We start from the raw sequence: 18,033 nt of genomic DNA on the forward strand, positions 1-18,033 counted from the left end.
GGATGTGGGTAGGACTGACCTACTCTCCCAGAACTGTGTGTTAAGTGAGGTGATACCCATAGATGCCTCCAGGAAGATTTACAAGGCAAATTGCTGGAGTGGAAGTTCCCCAGGCACACACATTTTACAGAGCTGGCTGCTTTCAGTTTCCTGAAAACAATCACAGAGTGTAGTGCAACTGATAAGGAGTGGGGCTTTTTTAGCAGTTCTGTCACTGCCCAGAAAATGCTGGGCTCAGAAATACTGGAAGGAGGGGTGGGAAATGGAACTAGAGCCTGCTTTTGTAACAGACCATTTAACTTCAGATTTCACTCATCAGAGAAAGAGAAATCTTTCAACAAATAGGAAAATAAAAAATGATCTGCACAGAAGTGGGAGAATCCTTGCTTTGGAGAGGGGAATCCAGCCATGGATAGAGTCTCACCTAGAAGAGAGAATGCTTGACTGTGTTGAGAAAATGTGGTCACAAATACAAATACAGGAGCTGCATTATTATGGCCAGAATTTATCCTTTAAATGTGCTTATACCTATCCAGATGTCCTACCTGGTATGTGTCTTAAGTAGGGTGGCCATTGCTGTTGTGGTGCAATGGGAACAACATGTTCCCATGCACGTTGTGGTGTCTTGGGGACAACATGTACTGTGTGATGCCCCCATGCTCAGCACTCACACAGCTCTGTGGCCACGCTGCTCATCTGAAGGTGAGGTGAGAAAGCTGTTGCAACTCTTTCTACCCAGGGGTACCAGTTTGAATTAAATGGTAACTACTCTTTCCATTTCCTTTCTTGCTTGATAGCAGATTCTCTTTGAGATTAGATCTGCAGTTTAGATTAAGCTTAGTCTGTATTTAAAAAGGAACTTGAAATGACACCTTTTAATATTGTACAGCTGCTAAACTGAAAAAGCAGAGCTTTTTATCTGAGAAAAGAAAAAAAAAGGTATTTTTGGAGTGTCTTTCACCCTACTACCTGACCAGTTTGTGCTGTCTTTATTAGAGAAGCTTATGGCTTTTTTCCTCTCTCCAGATTTAAAAGCTAAAAAGTAAAGGAGGGAGCAACACCTATTAGTTGCTTTCATGATTTATTTCCATGTTGTGGTGTGTGTGCAGCTGCATTTCCACAGCAGTATCAGAAACCCTAACCATGGACTAACCCTAACAATTGTGTTAGGCCTGGCAATTTACAGGTATAGCATTCCTGGCTTGTGGAGCTGAGCATTCAAGTTTAGGACAAGACAAGGACATCAGCAGATAAAAGAATAGACAACATTTCAGAGCAAATGTTCGTGACAGGTACAGTTCCTTGTTATGATTTCAAACCCTTAAGTTGTTCGGTTGTTCCTCTGATCTCTGGCTGTCTTAAGTCCATTAATAATACCTAACACAGATGCTCCACTTGTTGCCTCTCTGCCTTACCCTTTTTGTACTCCTCCACCTCTGTGGAGTTGAATACTTCCTGAAACAAGGTTAGGAAAGGCACCTTTGGCTGTATAAGATATTGCCAAGCCCTGCCAACAGACTCTGCTCTGGAAAAAAGACAAGGAACTAATTTTTGTCTCATTCTCTCAGCCAGCAAAATTCACTGGCATGCAGCACCAGACCACAGCAACTTAGCCAAAACTATTTTATTTGAATGTTCATAAAAATCCTTCCTCCCATCTCAGCATTTCACATTAGGTAGAAAACAAGAAACATTGACATATGATCACCTGCCCTTTCTCTTCATTAGAGAAATTGCTTCACATTCTTTTGATCTGAGTATTTGTTTGTCAGTTGTATTTGCAGTTTCCTGTTTACAAAGAACTGACAGAAGAGCACTTAGTAAAAACAATAACAAAAAGCCCTTTACAGCTGCTCCCCTTGTAACCACAGGGGAGGCAGGAGGGAGTGAGCGGCTGAGCAGAGCTCAGTTGCCAGACAGGGTTAATCCACAACATCGTTGCTGCTCTGACAGCCCCATTATCAGGCACAGGAACATCAGGCACAGCACCACACACAAACAGGGCTGTTCTGCAAATACATTCATTGGGACACCTCATCATCCTGCCTGCCACTGAGGTCCTTGGTGTAATGGGGCTGGGAACACCTGCTCCACGATCTTCTTCCATGGATATAACAAGAGGAAGGAACTCCAGTCCAGGGCTTGGATGAAAATGTGCAGGTCAAGCTAGATCATACCCAGTCACTCAGAGCAGCTATCCAAGTGCTAGGTAGGGTAAATAAGATGTGACTCCTTGCATGGTTTTGCAAGGGATTGGGAAGAGAGAGAGTTTAGGCTCAAGTAGACAGTACCAGCTCTGCAAACCAGGGTCAGAAACAGAGAGGGAGCCTCATTTGTAGGACGATAACTAAGCCGAGTACATTGGTGAGACATTAAAAACATAGAACGCACACAAGGCTTTTGAATTAATTGCGCCAGACTTGCTCCTAAATCAGCGTGTTTCAGCCTGTGCTTTGGACATCAAATTAAATGGAATGGAACCATCATTTTTCAGCAGCTCATTCAAAAGGGAATAACCAATAAAATGGCTAAAAGCAAGGGCCCAGGACTCTCTTCAAGTTCTATTATTAGACAGATGCCTTCATTATATTCTCATCAGCTAAACAGACAGTTAAAACTGAGATCATACTGCACGCTAGAACGTGACCTGAGGTTAATTACAGAGCGCTGGTTTTGTTTTAAAGCTAACAAAACAGCCAAGAAGAATTAAAACACAGAAGGATTTATTGCTTCCCAAGTGGCACAGAAGCAGAGAAGCTAATATATTTGAGGCAGAGGTGTCAAAAGCTGAAGCTCTAAAAATACTCTGCTGGCTCATAGGCACCACTGTCAGCCAGAGATATAAATAGGTCATGATAAATTTGGTGTAGTCTTCTACAGATGTTGGAAATGACCATGTTAACATACAAAATGTGTGCAGCTGTTAAGAAGGCAGCATTTTTTGCTGTTAGGAGCCACATTTAATCAAAATGTAATGAAAATATGATTTGGAGACTATAAAGCTGTGGTTTTCTTTAACATTTTTCCTGAAAACTGTACATCATTGTGATTAAACAGAGAAGTAAGCAGCAGTATATAGAAAGACCAAAATTTACTGCACCCACTTACAGCTCTGGTGCATAACTGAGAGCTTCCTTGAAGAGGGACTTGGGCTGAAGGTCACCATTTTACAGATTATGACTTTCTTGTGTGGCAAACAAAGTTACAGGGTTTGAGGGAATCCAGGGCAGCCCCATCTCTGATCCTTAAAGGAATGTGGCACATGACAGAGTTTCACCATGCAGTAAAGGAAATGGATCTGTAATAGTGAGTTTCAGGATAAATCCCACCAGGATTTTAAAACATCTGAACGTTAAGAAGAGAAAAAGAATATTATTTTGCTTTATTCAATTTACACATAAATACCATGAGAGGTAACAGTTTCTATCATACAAGATATAATCATAGAGCACTGATTACAGTCTGGTTCAGACAGCAGCATATTTATTGCAGTAGGGAATTCAGGGCAGGTTACAGAATAACCCAGGAAAGAGGATCTAGGGTGAGACCCAGCTGAGTTACAGTGATTTGAGAGGTAGCTTTGTGAACTGCAGTCAGTACAGCACAGACAGAGCCACGCCATGAGCTGTGCTGTATGGCCACAAAGATTTCATTAACAGCATTTAGTAGGAAGCCAGTCACACATTTAGATTACACAAGCAGCTTTTAAGGGCTCGGAAAAGCTGGATTGTGTCTATTGCACTGCCCTGGTACAAGCTGGACAAAAATCTTGAGCAGTGAAGTTGTTCCTACTTGCACTGATGGATGGCAAGATGTTCTAACCTCCAGCTAAGCTCTGAAAAAAAATATTAACAGAAGATAACATAACCCTGGTACATAAACACATTCACATTTCAGATATCCACTCAGCATTCAGCAGCCCTTGGACAACTGCCATTAGCTTTGCTGTCAAAACTTTTCCCCTGTGTTCTGACTCTGGAAGCCAGGTTCCCTTAATTTTTTTACTTTGGTTTTTCTTCAGTGATTTTTTAAAAAGTTTTAAACCTGGCAATAATAGAACAAGCATTACCATCCCTATCTACTCCAAGCAGCCCTCCTCAACCAGTTAGACAATACTGATACATGATATGTTGCGGTGTGACCGCTTTCTAGTTCATAGTTTAGTTTATTATTCAAGTTATAATTCTAATGTTGAGATTGGCATGCTCGGTTCCCCCATGTTGTGTTGAGGTGGTTCTGCCTTGGGCTCTCTTCCCACCTCCCCCTCCGTGATGTGTCAATCCCCTGGTTGCCTAGGGAACTCCCGCCATTTTGTATGTCAGTCTTTAGTCCCCTCCTTAGTTGCCATGGCTTCTTTGTAAACCCCTCCCACGTTTCCCCGGTAACCTCCCTGTCAATCACTTTCTGCCCACACCCCATCCCTAGAACCTTCTACCCTGGGCGGAAGGTGATTGGAGCAGAAGTTGCTGTCCCTCCCCAGCAAGCCTCCTATTTGTTACTATGTTAAATCAATCACTCAGTTCTGTTATGTCACTGGCCAGGGGGCGGGTCGCTCCTCCCTTCTTGGAGCTTTTATCACCCTGCCCTGTGGAAGTTCCTGGCCCCCGGGCCGATCGCGGCAGCTATGTTCCTTTCCTGAATAAATCCGGTTTCTGCTGCTGAGACCTGCCTGTCTCCTTGCCTCTCTTCGTGTCCGTGCTTCGCTGTCGCGTTTTGTCTTGCCTGTCTAACATGGTGCTGCATTCCCCGCGTAGTTGCCACACCGAGTCTGCTGAGGCACCTTTCTGTGGGCTACTTCGGGCTTAGACTTTCACGCACAGCAGCAATGATATATATATATATATATATATAATCTTCATTTAAATCTAGTATTTCACTGTGTGGAGGAACTTCTTTCTCTGGAAGACTTTTCCTAGTTTGTGAATGAATTAACACTAACAGTCCCTTTATATATAACAGGAATATAATCCTTTCTGGCATACCTCTCAGTCTGTAATGTGGTCAGAACTGATGACAGTTTGACAGCTCAGACTCGATGCGTTTTTGTCTCTACCATCTCCTATTCATCCATAGGCTTCCTGAAGAAATGCTTGTGTTGGAGAATGTTGCTCAGTCCAGAAGTTTTTTTCAAAGTGTGGTAAACAGAGTATTTCTGGACACCAGAGGAAGAGCTAAAGACAGTCTTCTAAATGACATATCCTTCAAATTCAGAGACTCCTTAGAATATTTTGTTAATGTAATATTTTGTTAATTCAAAAACTGCTCAGAGCCAACTGTTTTTCTTTTGTATTGTCCCACTGACAAGCTTTTGACAGGAAACACGTAATCCTTCTTGCAGCAGCAAATTATCTTATTTTTCAGTTTCATAGTTATTTAGCCATATTTTGTTTAGTTCTGAATGTCAAGGTAGATGGCAGATCCTTCTCTCATTCTAGACTTTTCTGCTGCCCTAGTTTGTGGGATTTGCTTATCTTCTCCATTAGACACAATAGTTGCAGTGGATTTGTCATCTTTCCCTCCTGATTCATCGCAAAAAATGTCAAGTGATTCATAAAGCATAGACACAGCCTTAAAAAGCAAAGAAAATATCAGTCAAGACTTTTACCCATAAAGTAGATGTAAAATGAACTTTTACCCATGACACAGCGCAGCCCCAGGAAACACAAAGAAACGCAGGCCATGAAGTTACAATTACAGAGGAAATTAATGTTTCAGTATTAATGTTGAAAGGCAAAGCTTTCCTATGTTCAGATTCAATTCTCTTAGTTAATTGGGCAGCAGGCACAAAATACTTCTGTAGAATACTAAAGATGTCAAGTTCCAGGGTGGATCAGATTCTATGGGATCTGAAACAGAAAATATTTCTACCCCATTAATCTTTTAACTCTGATATTTCTAAAAAACTTCATCATACTCTTCCCTCTGGATGGGTGCTCTTTTGATGCAGTAAACTAGCACACTGCTGTGGTATTCAGATGCTCTTCTGGATAGTGCAAAAGTCACCCTATTCCTAAACACACATGGGTAAGTTCTTTAGCAAAATATGAGAATTAAAGATCTGCCTGAAATGTACACAAAGACCTATTCCCACAGATATATAAAATCAAACTCTCCAGCTGAGATGGCATCAACAAATAAATGAGTGGAAGTCATGAAGAAGTGGTTTTTTGTCTTCACACTTACATGCTGCTATGGGGGTTTGAAGTCTGTGCTCTGATGAACCATGCTCAGCACAGAGGGGTACCTGCCAGACAAATGTTAAACAGGAGGCATGGTAGGGATGGCCAGCCAAGCTGGATCACAATTCCGTGCATTTTGAACAACTAGAGCCCCCCAGTCAAGACTGAGCATTATACATGCTACCATGAGCTGGAAGTTTCTAGTAATGCTACAAAAGTGCTTAGATTTTGGCTGGAACCTGCAGAAACTAGATGAAAAAATCATCAGCTGCACCTCAAAGGCCAAATTCCCCTGCAGCTGACAGAACTGTCTGGGAAACACTCCCTGAGCATCTCAGCTGAGGAAACATGGGATGATTCTCCAGAGACAGAGACAAGTGCTACATGAGCCAGCTTTGCCATGAGGATGTTCACTCCCTGGTTAAGTTACTTTGGGTACTTGCGCCTATGTGTTATCACCTGACCTAATTGCTCAGTGTGGCTGTGACATATAATACAGGTGAGAAAAAAATCCATGGCTTGATTCAATTTCTGTGTTACAGGATTGCCTTTTCAACACCAAGAATTGTAAAAAAAGCATGAGACTGTAAGTAGTCTTGCAGAGGCAGATAGAACCTTTATGTTCACTGTTCTAGAAATGATGCTCAAACCAACTCAGAATATTTTCCAAATTTCCAAACTTAACAAGAAAAATATAAGTTATGTTAAAAACCAGTGTGAGATTAGTTTTTCCCAAGTAAGTAGAGACTTTCTCACAATTAGAAAAATTAAAAATTAAATTACAGTGGTAATGTTCTGCAATACAACTGAAAGGTAGTAAGTGCAATTCCAGAGATACCGTAATATTTGCTTATCACTGCTGGTTTAATTTGTATGAAATGTGGTGTCCATACACATTGTATGTACTGGCATACAATTTATAGCATCCAATTATGCTTGAACATTTAAAAAGATTATACTATGAAACCACTCTTTCTGCTTTCACTAAAATAACAAAAAAGTCTGTTACATGAAGGAAAATACTGAACCTAGGCCATGATACATCACTGTGGCTGCTAGCTGCTAAATTATAAAGCAACTGCAAAAGCTTTTTATTGCATTCACACGTCCCCTGGAGCAGTCTTATCCGCACAAATCCTGAGCAGTAACTGGCTACTAATGAACTTTTCATTCAGCACCCCCTAGGATGCTTGTTTTCCCATTCTCAACCTCGTTTTCCTACATCTTCATTAAATATTAACAAGCAGAAGAGTAATCCCTTCATAACTAGCAATTAGAATAATCTATTACTATGACCAGACCATATTATGACTTGTATTCTTGTAATTTTCTACTATGATATCTCCAGTAAAAACAAGTCTCTTAGCTTCAGTGGCAATCTACTTCCAGAGAATGAATTTTCCCAGGTATTTTATTTTTCTTAGAGCAATGACTGTCGCTCAATAAAAGATGGATATTACTGTTTCACCACCTGAATGCTGATATTTATTCTTGCCATGACCACAGTACCAGTGTGACCAAATCAAGGCTGCAGCCAGGTTTTCTTACAGGAGAACCTGGGAATCTGGAAGCTCAGTAACTGCAATTGTGACCATGGGCTTGAACATTTTTCATCTCTTCTGTGTGACTTGCCCAAGTCTGTCCAGCTAATTGCAATGAAAACTGTGCCTGCCTATGCAAGGGTTAAATCAGGGCTTCTTTCCCTTGCCTAATTTATGTTTCAATGTAATTAAAAGATGAATAATTGCATGGGAAAAGGAGCTTGCCAGAAATCTGCTACCTGCTCTCAGCAAGTGTTGCCTGCTCTAACAACCCTATGAGCTGAAGCTGGTCCAAGCCCCTTGAACTTGGTACACAATTACACATAAAGGGACTTTCTTGCCACTTTTTACTTCTCCTAAGCTTCTTTCTTTCACTCACTCTCTATATTGATATTCTCCTCTTTTTGCTGCCCTTTTCTCCAGGCTATCTTAGAGTGTTATTAACTATAATAACAGATTTCAATACTTTCCTACTACATAAAAATCCCTTTTCTTATTTCTGAGTGTGGATTTTTTTTGCTTTAAACCTTTTTCATGTGTAGGAAGATGTTGTCCTAGGAACAGCAGGTTCTTGTGTGCTGTTCTGTCCACTCCTCAGTGCCTCATTTTGAAAACCCTCTCATAGCATGAGTCTTTTTATAAACCTCTTACCCATTCAGCAGAATTAGACGATGAGTTTTCCTCAACTGCTTCCCTGGTGGATTCATCTCTCCCATGAAGCTCTTCCACCTCGAGTCTCTGCTCCTGCTCTTGCCTTGCCGTCAGCACAGGAAGCTGTGCAGCACCTTGTAAAACCCAAGCTGCAGTCAGTGCTTGCTTACTGTCCATGTCCAGAGTCACCCCTGTACTCTGCCAGAGCTCAATAAGCACCAAAATGGAGAGTGCAGAGCTCTTGTACAGCTAGTCTCAATGACAGGTACTAGAGTGGTATTCAGGCTGTAAATGAAATAAGCTGAAAACAACCTAAACAGTTACTTAAGAGGCTGCCTTAGATTATCTCACTGATCTGAGCCCTCTATTCACAGCTGCCCCACATTTATATTTGGCCTGCACCCTTGTCATTCACCATTATCTTCCTATGACTTCTTCCATCCTTAAAGTTGTAGATTTTGAAAAAGACCCTCAAACCCAACAATAACAAAAAACCCAAATGAACAAACAAAACTGCCCTCCAAAATCCCCCTCCCAACCCAAATTAATAATTAATTAGAAAGAAATCTCAGCCTGAAAAAAAACCAGAACTATGTGTTCAAAGCTGGGTCTTTCACATTTCACTTCCAGTTGTCACTACCAGGAGTAAGAGATTGTAATGCAGAGCTAAGTTCTGGCTCCTCACTTTTTCAGTCAGAAATCAGCATGAAATTATCAGAACTGATATCCTTGAATACCCTAGCCAGGTCAAGACCTCCAGTTTAAGTGATGACTCTCCTTAAAAGGTAAATAATGAAAGCAAGTGGCTGCAAGAACACTCACCTGAACTACGAGCTGTGCCTCTGACCCCTCCTGTCAGCTTAAGATGCCTCAGCAGACCAGGACCAGGTAAGCAAATTATACACTGAAATACCTCCTCAGTGCATCCCTCCAGCCACCTCAAACCAAACCCATAACTTATATGTGCTAATGGAAATACTGTAACTCACCAGAGAGCGTGGAGAGCTGTTTCTTTTTGTAGCAAAGATACAAGCTTCCCACTGCCGCTAAAAAAGGAAGGATGGCCCATGATTCCAAATATCTCCTTTTCAGTGAGTGAGCTGCTGCAATTATAAATTTTAAATATAGTGATGTAGTGGTCAAAGATAAAATAGAAGATCAATATCACAGCAAAAGAAAAGGCAGGTAAAATTAAAAATTATTTCAAGAGTGAATCAGGCGCAAGGTCACTTTCCCATCCCTAAGGGATGTATGCCTGATGAACAATAATGTCAGTACCTCCTACAGCTCCTGCAGATTCACATTCCCCCTCCCCACGGTACTTAACACAACTCTTTTCTGCTTGTACTTGACCAAGCAAGAGATCAGATTCCCTAACTCATTTTAGGACATTAAAACACTGTTAAAGAGTTAAACTAATCTACACTAAATTTCCACCATTTTGAACTCTACTTCATTGGTTCTCTGGCACTGATATTTTTGAAATCTTTGATAATTTTTGTGTTTCCCTTTGAACCAGCTGACCCATGGTATAAAATAGTGTACAAAACTGGAGGGTACTGCAGGATTGGAAAGGCTTCCTGTGACTTGAGCAGTCAGCAAGTGAGTGATGTTTGGTAATGCTGAAGGTCCAATCTAGTCCCCTAGTTCTTCTCTGCATTTGAGAGGTATAAAGAGTGCTGAAGATCAGCATCTTCCAGAACTGGTGCATAATGTCTTCAGCTAGTTGTGTAACAGAAGTGAAGTAAATTGTCTTCTGGGTATCTCACATTGTATTAATAATTTAAGGGTAAAGAGATCTCACTCCTATTGCTGAAAATTTTAGCTGTGTATGAATACTAATTGCATTCATGCTTCTCAATGCTTAACTCAGAACTGGGACCTTAAACTGCTCCACCGTAAAAGTTAGCATATGACTGGTGAAACAGGGAGACACAGCACATATAAAACAATTAGCCACAACAATTTTATGGACACAAATCCGTATAGGACCCATACTGCTCCATCATCCATATTGATTTATTTCTCACTTTTAATTAAGAACTTGTAATAAAGAATTAAAATGGTTAGTAAAGGTTACAGATTACTGAGCAGAGTAACCATGTGATCATTGTAGCCCCCTGTAAGCACCCAGCAGATTCCCTCAGTGTCTCACACCCAACTGTGGCTGGGTCTTGTGTGAAACACACAGCTCATGCACAGCATTTTTGTAAACCTTAGGTAGAAATTCCTATTAGCAAATCCTTATGGAGGAAAACAAACTCCACACAGGAGATATTAAGGCAGAGAGTTTAAGTCAATTGTCATTAAAAGTTGTTCAGGCCCTCTTTGTGTTTGTCTCTTTCACCCAGAGATCCGAAGTGTTGGGGAAGGAAGGTGGGAGGTGCAGGAAATGCAGAACATAGTTCAAACTGAAGAATCTTTCTGATGAAAAGTGATATGGCACACACATGTTCTTGCCAGCCTACCTTTCTCTTCAACAATCACTGTTGTCCCATTTCCACGTAGCTTCTTAAAGACAGGTATTTCAAAAATTATCTCACAGTAGTAAAATCCAGTGTCATTTACATTGGCAGATTTGATGAGGAGCACATCCTTGTTTTCATGGGTGATGTTGGATGAATAGAGAACTTTTGATGATATACTTTTAGTGATATTCACTTTATTAACAAATTTCCAGCATGCTCTATACCTCTCAACAGCTTTTTCCCAAATGCAGGTGATTTCAATGTAGTCTCCAACTGATAGATTTATATTTGTTGGTGTTTGGATGACTCTTACATTATTGAGATCTGTAGCTATGGAGAAATACACATAGATTTAAAAGGTAAATAACAAAGAGATGCCATTAAAGCTATATTTAAAAGAAATAATTTAAACATTAAAGAAGTGTTTAAATATTAAAATAAACATTTAAAGTAACAATTAATACTGTAAAATCATTATGACATTAATTTTCAAGCTTACTACTCACTTCTCCCTTGAATGACAGCAATTGTTTTCTGGCTAAAGTAAACTTTTAATCTGATGTGTAAAGTCCTCCATCATTGTTTGTGTGCAATAAATGAAGATTTTCTGCATGCTTGCTGATAAACATATTTTTATTTTCAAGAAAAAGTATTTTTATTTATAAAAATAGGTTAAGTCTGAAGCATATTAAACACTCTCTGCCAGATAAAGAAGAAACAAAAGGAGTAATTCAGAATGATTTATTAGTCAATAGTGAAAAACTCATCAAGGTTAAAGAAAAAGACACTGCAATTCTTGTCCAGCACTGCTTCTAATGAATGACAAGTGTACAGCATTTTAGGTTTTTTTCATTTGATTTCAACTTCTTCCATTAAGTACTTGCTGACAAGCAGTTTATAACATCAAATTCACCTCCTTCATTTAATAAGAGAAGCCACACAGATCCCTGTTCTCTCATGGGGTCTCATGTCTGGTTTCTAAGAAAAGGCTGACTTGGACAGTATCAGTAGAAATCAAACTTTTTGTTCCTTCCTGCTTTCAGTACATTTTTCTCTCACTATCATCATGCAAAGTGAGTGATACATGAGACATTGTGCAATATATGTACAAAACATTTTCTTCTAAAGTGAAACCACTGTGTGGGTATCAGATAACTCTTTTTACATTCTAATGGCATTGATGCTCATTACAAAAGTGCTAATCCTATAAAATCTATTCCCATGACTGCTGAGACAATTATTTTCATATGCTGCATGAAGAATTATAATTCCTTTTTTCTATCCTTTACAACATTAAAGTGAAGAACTAATAAAAAGAGTAAATGGCATGATTTCTTCTAAATTTTATCCAATTTATCACTCAGGCACATTTCACAGCAAGACATAACTAATTAGACATTTTTTATCATATCTCACCCTAAAATGGCATCTGATCAGTTTTAGCAAAAATATGCAAATAAATTTTTATATTTTTTCAGGAGAAAAAGCCACACATTCATCACAAGTAAAGGAGTCAGGCATCTCCACCTTTATAATGCAACACTTAAAAACTCGTAGAAAACAATAGGAAAGTATAGGGGTAATACAAGCAGCAGAGAAAAAAGGGGAATAATTTGATGTAGTGTGTAAATGACAACCCTGTCATTTAGAAGCAGCTCAAGAAGCTGTTCAAGTTAAAGAAATAATCACTGATTTCAGTTTTTCTGTTCATTCCATTTGTTGTTTAAAACACAGTTTTGCTATTGACGGTGCTATATTTCCATCTTTACTGTTTTTCTGAAAAATATCACTGAAAAAAAGATTTTGCTAATTTTTCAACTCCTATGGAATACCTTCAGCATTATCCACTGTGATGTGTATTGAATAAGAATTATGAATCCTTATTTGCTTTGTATTTCAGTACCTATGTGATCTAGAAAAATCCTCCTCAAATTTTTAAAATTCTACATTCAGCATTTGTCATAACAAATATTCAAGTCAGAAGTCCTAAAAAGATGGTGCCTACATTAACCTAACATCATTTTGGGTGTTGAAGTGTTCCGTTTGTTCCTCTGTGCTTTCCCTGCAACAATTTCTTTGAAAGTGATTTTTGATTTCTCATGCTTTTTAATCTTGCTTTCAGCATTATGAAAAAACAGTTAATATTTTCCTTGTCTCACATGTGTATTTGAGGTGGATATACCATAAGGTTTTTTTTTAAATCCAGCTCAAGAATTACAGGCAACTAACTAAAAACAAAACAACTACAACAACAAAAGAAAAACAGCCAAAAAATCAAACCAACACTTACCTAAGCAGCCAAAACACACAGTTAAAAGAAGTTTCATTGAAGTTATGATCATCATGCAGAATTATTAGCATTTGCATTAGGCTGCCTTGGTTGAAGATCAGCAGAACACCAAATGAAAGCATGTCAAATTTGTGGCTTAACTTCCTGTCCCCTCATGTGGTGACAATGATACAACCTAAATGCAGCCCAATTTTTCCTTACACTCTGTGAAGCTGCTGTTTCAGAACTCAGCCATCCTATTTGAAATGAAATAACTTCTTCTTTACCATTTAAACTGTTTTGTAACTGGTTGCTGTTCAACCTGGATTAGTCTGTTTTCTGGCATGACATAAAGAACTGGGTTTCCATGTGTCCTAAAATCCTTCATTTAAAGCACTTTGCAAAGGTGAGGTTTCTTCAGCTGCTGTGCACGTGCTTGTCAGCAGCCTTCTCCAGCCAACCAGCTGAATCTCATCCAAAGCCAGAGACAAGGATTGCTCATGGGTTACACTGGAGTCAAGCATTGCTCCTATCTTTCTCTACCATACAGTTCATTGCCTCCTTGCTGAAATGGTGTCTGAATTCTTCCCTCCTGGGAGAAGTACTTTTGTATTTTACCTTAACAGCAGCAGAGCTCTCCGGGCAGGAGCAGCAGAGGAAGGCTGAGCTCCATGATCCCACTCAAAGTGGCCCCAGCATCCTGCAACACCACTGGGGACCTTATGCTGTGCATGCAATGCATCAACCATCACCTCTGTGGGTGCAGCTGCATCAATGCAATACCAGGGCCATGTACATTAACTAAAGCTCATTTCAGGAAGATTATAAGCATGGGTTAAAAGAAAACTATCTACACTTACCTCATCAAGATAAAGGTAAAACTTATTTGCGATCAACTATTAAAAAAATTTCTGCAAATGCAGTTAACTGTATGCTGCTTAATATTCTCCAGCACTGAATTTTGGCTCCAACACAGAAACACTTATATGGCCTGGCCAGAGGCTTTCCCTGGAAGACAAAACATTGCATTTGTTTCTTAACTTATCCATCTTATTCCATGTTTCAAATGCAGTTACAAGGCCAGAAAAAATTGTCATGCAAACATGTTCAGTTGGATAATGTCAAAATTGCAATGACATAAAAAAAAAGATAAAAAAGTAAATCAAATAGAACATACTTAGAATATAAATCAGTTACAGTAAAAACTTGATTAAGAATCTGTCAGCCACTAATTTCTTAGAACTAATATCAGGGTTTAGTGGCACTGGGCAAGTGCCCAGAAACAACTGAACAGCATTTTGTTATGATGACACAGTCACATTTAGAGCCTAAGGCACCGCTGCTTTCCAGTTATCAGCAACAAAAGCACAGTGCACCAGCTCAGCTACTTCTCTGCATCTACCTTACAGAAATAATTTCAGTGATATTTAGATTGCCATGCAAAATTAAGAGGAAGAAGATAGCAAAGATAAATGTCACAAAGTGCTACAGCCTAGCCCCATTTCTGATGGTATCCAGTGGACCTGTTTATCATCTTTTAGAACTAGTGAGGACATAAATACCTTTAAATTCAAATGAACAAAGGGATTTATTAAAGCAAATAATTTATACTTAAGGATATTATTTCATTATGTAAATATTTCTCCTTGCATCCATGCTTTGGTAGTACTGATCAAGGATGTAGATTGCACTAAAAATTTACATACACAAAGATGCACGTGTAAATCCAAAGGAAAAAATATTTTATTTTTATTTAAATTACTACATTTGTGAATTTAGTGTTGACTTGTGCAGCTGGCAGCTCCAACATGCAGAATAATTTGTCTAGAAACTAGGTGCAGCTTTTTCCATAGTGCTGATAGCAGCTTGTATTTACTCTAAGTGATACTTTGGTTCTAGTCCAAAGCATCTACTGTCAGAGATGAAATGAACTAGCACACAAAAAAAAAGGGGTTGGCTGAAAGGTTTATTTTTAGCCCTGGTAACTTCTCTGTACCATTTTACAACACAACCTCACAAACTCTCATGACAGCACTACTGAGTGGGTGAAAAAATATGGTGTCAAAATTTCTTAAGTGACCTTTGCTGCCAGGAGAAGTATAGCACACAAAATAACTATGTGGGTCAGGAAAGCATCTACAAAAGAAAAGAAATACCAATGGGATCTTTCTGCAACTCAATCATATTTAACCTTGGAAACTGCACTGATAAGTTTGGATTCTCTAAATGTGTAAACTCACCTGTGTGCTGGAGATGATTGAAGAGCAGCTGCTCAGTGCAGTCAGAGTCAGTCTCCTCCAAACACTTTCCACAAATCCCTCTTCCTAAAACTTTTCTGTCACTTTCAAAGAGCACCACTTGAGAAATACTGAAAACTACCTGAAACTTTTAAACAAAGAGGATCTAAACCCTCTTCCTTCTCCTTACCTATATGTCAGACTTGTTTGAGAGCTTGTCATACAAGCATTAATGAGACAGCAGATTTTTTTGAGGTGCAGCTGTCATCTGGGAAAATTTAATAACAGATAGCAACAGTGAGAATGTGTGTGGAACTGAAACTAACACCAAGGCTCCCCATAGCACAAACATGCTGCACACATGTGAATTTATCCTCTGGTTAGAACATTACATCAACCCTCTTTCTTTTGCAGGTCCTGTCTGATCTATGGTTTGAAGTAGTATTTGAGTGGCTTGACTTCTATAATTTTTTATGTAGCAATGCAGTATTCCTCCTCACTAGATTCATATATGTGAGGGAAGAAAAAGGATCATTAGTAAACAGGTCACTCTACTGAGATTTGAATGCCTGCAGGCTTCCATTTGCTTAGGCTGAGACTTCTCAGGAAAAAGAAGGTACAAAATATGGAATGACAGCTTCTTCTAGCAGGCAACTGCTCACTGAAGGAACAGCTCAATTTTATAAAATCTATCAACATGACTTGCTGTTACTATCACTTGTATTAGCAAACACCACTTCAGTCCTATCTCTGTGTAACCTATGCATTATATTCCACAGCAGAACCAAGCAGGGAATGAAGGAAGGTGTAGAATCAAGGAAAATGACCTAGCTGAACATATTTCATTTTCCAAATACATACACAAAACACAATGAAAACCAGTAGTGCCATCATGCTTTACTGCACCACAGTAACTGGTTTTATGTGCTTCCCCTTCTGATGTTGCAGGAAAATGGCTTCCACTGCAGTAGGACAGGTTTGATTGGCACATCACTAAATATGAATGAAAAAGCCATGGATGAAAAATGACCATATGAAAATACAAAACAACCTTTCTTCATCCAATAACTGAATGTCACAGTTTCTGCAGTCATTTCAATGAGATGCAAACCAGGCTGTCTGCACAGAAAAGTTGACCACCACTGCAGGTCTTCAGCAAAACTACTTCCCAATACTGTTCTGGTGTAGGGGGATAGAATATAAGAAAATAAAGATAGTGTAGAAAGTAATCTTACCCCTAAGGAGTTGCAGCTGGGCCAGTTATCAAAGATTAGGAGCAGGCCTGACTTTAACAGGCCACAGCTGTAACCAATGAGAAGAAAAGTGCTATAAAAGAGTGGGGTGGCTGGTTGAGAAGGGAATTGGAGTCAGTTGGCTGCTTTGTGAAGAAGAGAGGCAGTGCTCTGAGGAACAGCTCATGAGAAAACATCAAGAAGGTATGAAACTCTTGTAATAGGAGACAACAGTATTGAACTCCTGCAATAAGATGACGACATTCTGGAAGGGCCTTTTCCACTCTTTTTCTTTTGTTCTTGAACAGAGAAGAAATGTGAAGAAAATTATTGCTGAACAGCCAAAGTAAATTAGAACAATTACCACAGTAAAATGTCATTTTTGCATGATTCTAGATCTGAGACTAGTAAGTGGCTGAAAATGCACCTATTCTCTTTCAAACCTCTCTACTTCCTCTTTCAGTTTTATTTCATCAGAAATACAGCTTTGTACAGTGTTGCACCAAGCATAATTCATCATTACTACTGTAGTGAAGTGACTGACTTGATTCTCATCTCAGCTGTGGACATTTTCCTATTGAATAAATAAAATAAGTAATCTCTACCAATGGCATGAGAACCAAGTAAGATTCTACACATCTAGAGCTAAGAACTAAAATATAAAAAAATGCAGATTTTGGACAAAAATCCATAGCAGCTCTTGGAAAGTTAGTCACTATCCAAGTTTCCTTCTGCTGCTCAATCAGATCTGGTTAGAGTTTGCCCTCACTGCCAGTTTAACCTCTTTACTCCCAAGTTAATTTTGACTTGCTGCTATTGGAACATTTCCTGCTACCACTCTGCATGTTCTCTGAGCTTGAGAAGAAAGTTGACAGCATCACAAGAACAGTGTTCCTCCTTCAGGTTCCGCGATGAGTCAGTTCCTGGCCATGGGACAGGACACACCTTCTGCTGTCAAACTGGCTTCAGTTTACCCTGACCACAAGACAAACATCCAGGATTCTGTCAGACAAAGTTCATCAGTTCTGAACCTTAAAGAGACACAATTTAAATGAACTTGGGGCTAAGGAATACAAACAGTACGTTCCATTTCAGCTTACAGCAAAGCAGAAACCTTGCAGTTTTTGCCCAGAAGACAAAGTAGCTGAAATACAGCAGGCATTTCTCCTTGCATGTAGGAACAGACCACCCCTTGATCAATGACTATTCTGTGATTTGGAACTCTTCTTCTCAAACAATAAAAACCTTATGAGAAGACTCTTGGCAGCACTATTAATTAAAAATACAATTCAAGACTGCAGGACTAATATGATTTTGTTAGTGCTCCACAGTGACGCATCATAGAAGCAATCACTTCAAAACCATCAATAGCAAGCAAAATAATGTTCAATATGCTCACTTTGCAACACAGGTCTTTTTTGCATTGAGCAAGTTTCAGAAAAGAAAAGTTGTAAAT

The sequence above is a fragment of the Geospiza fortis genome, unplaced genomic scaffold (assembly GCF_000277835.1).
Source record: "Geospiza fortis unplaced genomic scaffold, GeoFor_1.0 scaffold147, whole genome shotgun sequence".
Taxonomy (NCBI): Eukaryota; Metazoa; Chordata; class Aves; order Passeriformes; family Thraupidae; genus Geospiza; species Geospiza fortis.